This window comes from Gracilinanus agilis, chromosome 6 (assembly GCF_016433145.1).
Source record: "Gracilinanus agilis isolate LMUSP501 chromosome 6, AgileGrace, whole genome shotgun sequence".
NCBI lineage: Eukaryota > Metazoa > Chordata > Mammalia > Didelphimorphia > Didelphidae > Gracilinanus > Gracilinanus agilis.
This window is the reverse complement of record NC_058135.1, coordinates 186,864,551-186,867,378: the sequence shown is the minus strand read 5'-3', so window position 1 is coordinate 186,867,378 and position 2,828 is coordinate 186,864,551. Positions and strand designations below refer to the sequence as shown.

At 38.6% G+C, this 2,828-nt stretch overlaps 1 pseudogene; it reads left to right on the top strand.

Annotated features, from left to right (window-relative positions):
• The first annotated feature begins 209 nt into the window (after nt 1–209).
• On the top strand, nt 210–1,508 carry LOC123252431 (annotated as a pseudogene).
• The last annotated feature ends 1,320 nt before the right edge of the window (nt 1,509–2,828 follow it).

The following is a 2,828-nucleotide window of genomic DNA, read 5'->3' as shown; positions in this document are numbered from 1 at the left end:
CTGTCATTCTCTCTATCTCTCTCTGTCTCTCTCTCTCTGTCATTCTCTCTGTGTCTCTGTGTCTCTCTCCTTCTCTCTCCCTCTTTCTCTCTTTCTCCCTCTCTCTCTGTGTCTCTGCCCCCCCCCACTCTGTGTGGGGAAAGAGTGTGGGGAAAACAGCCAGGCTATTCTGAAGATTCTTGGAACAGAATAAGGCACTTGGGAACATCATGCCCAAGTTTGACTGTGATTACTGTTATACCTACCTCACTTCTCCATCTGTGAGGAAGACCCACTGCAGTGGAAGGAAGCACAAAGAGAATGGTGTTATATGTGGCTGGTGTTATGAGGGGCTGAAGTGGATTGAGAGTGGAAGATCCCTAAATGTAACACACAAGTTGTGGTAGTGAAACACAAAAGGACTCCACAGGAATATTTGTAATGAATCTGCTGCACCCAACTTCAGAATAACAGTGTCCCATGACAGGCAGTCAAATGAAGAATCTGATTAAGAACACACAGCTATTTCTATCTGCCTGTCCTGGCTGAATATGGATAACGCTGCTTGAATAAGATTTGAGCTTTTACATTTGAAAGGAATCTCCTTCTTCCCTCAAATATCTAAGAATATGTTCACCTATCCCTGAAGTAATAATAACAGTCACTTTAGATAAGTTTAAAGATTCATTAACAACCAGTTTTAGGGAGGGAAGCAGGAATGATGGAAAGAAGGGTATAGGAGATCTTTGGCCTAAGCTATTGATGACCAGATGGTATATAAGTTGCAGGTAATCAGGATATTCAAGCTTGTTAGTTGTTAATGGTTAGTCTGCCAGTTTCCAGCCTGGCAGAACCAGATGGCTTCAACCTGAACCAGGTTATTTGATGGTGAATGATGTTACTTCTTGATGAGTAAGTTAAATCAGAATGTTCAGAATAGGATATCACAGGATCTGAGACTATGGAAGTGATCAGTGCTGGCTGCTGGTACCTTAAGGCTGACTTTTCAGCCTACCCAAGCCCAACCAACCCCACCAAGCCCGGTCTCAAAATTGAGATCCTAATCTCCCTTCAAATGCTGCTTTTATACTTTTTACATCAACTGAATTTGCACCTGCCAGGCTTTGCCAAGCTCGGCTCATTCCAAGTACTAAACAGCTAACTGTCAATCATTTTGCTTTTCATATTGCCTTGCAAAAATGTCATTATAATGGAGAGACCATTATCAAAAATGTATAGAAGATCAAGCCTAGACCTTGACTGATAAAACAACTACCACATTTCAACAAGGAAGAATTCCTCCAATCTTTTCTCTGCTCCTCCACTCAGAGGGCCTATGATCTCCCTTTCTAACTCTAGCATGATGGGGTCTCACCCTTCTGGGATGATACCTGTGGGGCCTCTTCCTGCCATGAGGATGCCCATGGGAGGTCACATGCCAATGATGCCTGGCCCTCCAATGATAAGACCCCCTTCTCCATCCCATAATGGTGCCCACTCACCCAACAATACTCAGACCAGACAGATAAAATAAAGGAAATACAAGGAAACCTATTTCTCACTTTTCAGTTCTTTACTCTGTTTCATTAGAGCATCATGGTTCTGGGCCTCAAATATGTTTTTTCCCTTTTTTCTCTCTTCCCCTTTTAAAATATTGATACTCTTTTACATCACTGTCTGTGATCTGACCCCTTCCCTTCCCTTTCATTATTTCCCTCTCCTGTGATAAATAAGCACAGTGAAGAAAAAAAGAGCATATTGGACATGTCTAAAAATTCTCTCTTTTTCTGTACCTGTATAATTTTAATGCCTCTATGCCAAAGGAAAAGAAAGGAAACGTCCTTTACCAGTCCTATAAAGTTATAGTTGCATAATACCTTCATTGATCAGAGCTTTGAAATCTATTGGTATTGTGTTCCTTAATATTGTGGGGGTTGTGTAATTTGTTTTTCCTGTTATTGCTTACTTTCTTTTCACCATTACTACATAGAAACCTTGACATATTTCTCTAATCCATGTTCATTTCTTATAGCACAATAATATCCCATCACTTTCATATACATCAGATGTTGTCTGATGTTTCTCATTTGGTGGGTATTGTTGGCTTGCAGTCATTTACTACTACAAAAAGTACTGCTATTCATATTTTATATATATGGGACCTTTCCTGCTATCTTTGCCCTTTTTGGATTATATGCCAATCGTGGTATCAATGAGTCAAAGATGTGTGTTTAGTGACTTTTTAGAATAATTCCAAACCATTTTTCAGAACTGTCAAATCCATAGCTCCACCAAAAATGCATTAGTGTGCCTATCTTTCCACAATCCCTCCAACATTGACCATTTTCCTCTTGTCATCTTTCTCAAAGTTATTTGTGTAGTGTGAAGTTTCAGAGTTTGAATATGCATTTTTCTTTTTTGAGAGTTGGAGCATTCATGTTTGATTGTTGATATCTTGCCAGTTTTTGTGTTTTTTTTCTTCTAACTGCCCCAGAAGTGGTTTTCAAACATGTAAGAAGACTTCCCACTTCAAAAGAAAAGTGGGGCAGAAAAGCAGCTTATATTTGCATTGTGACATACAAAAATAAAAGTATTAACTATTTTAGCATTAAAAAGAAAGCATTTAAAACATGCTTGTTTAAAATTAAAAGAACATAAATGAAGTCTGAGAAATGTGAGGATCTAAAGTGAAGTGCATAAAATGTTGATTTCTGAAGAAATAACTATAGATAGCATGAAGATAACGTCTTTCAGTTTTAGTATTTCTTGTCCCACTAAGGCAAAGAGTAAAAAGATAAAGCAATAGTCCTTTCAAAGTGGTAAACATCAAGACTAATCTTAGAATTTTG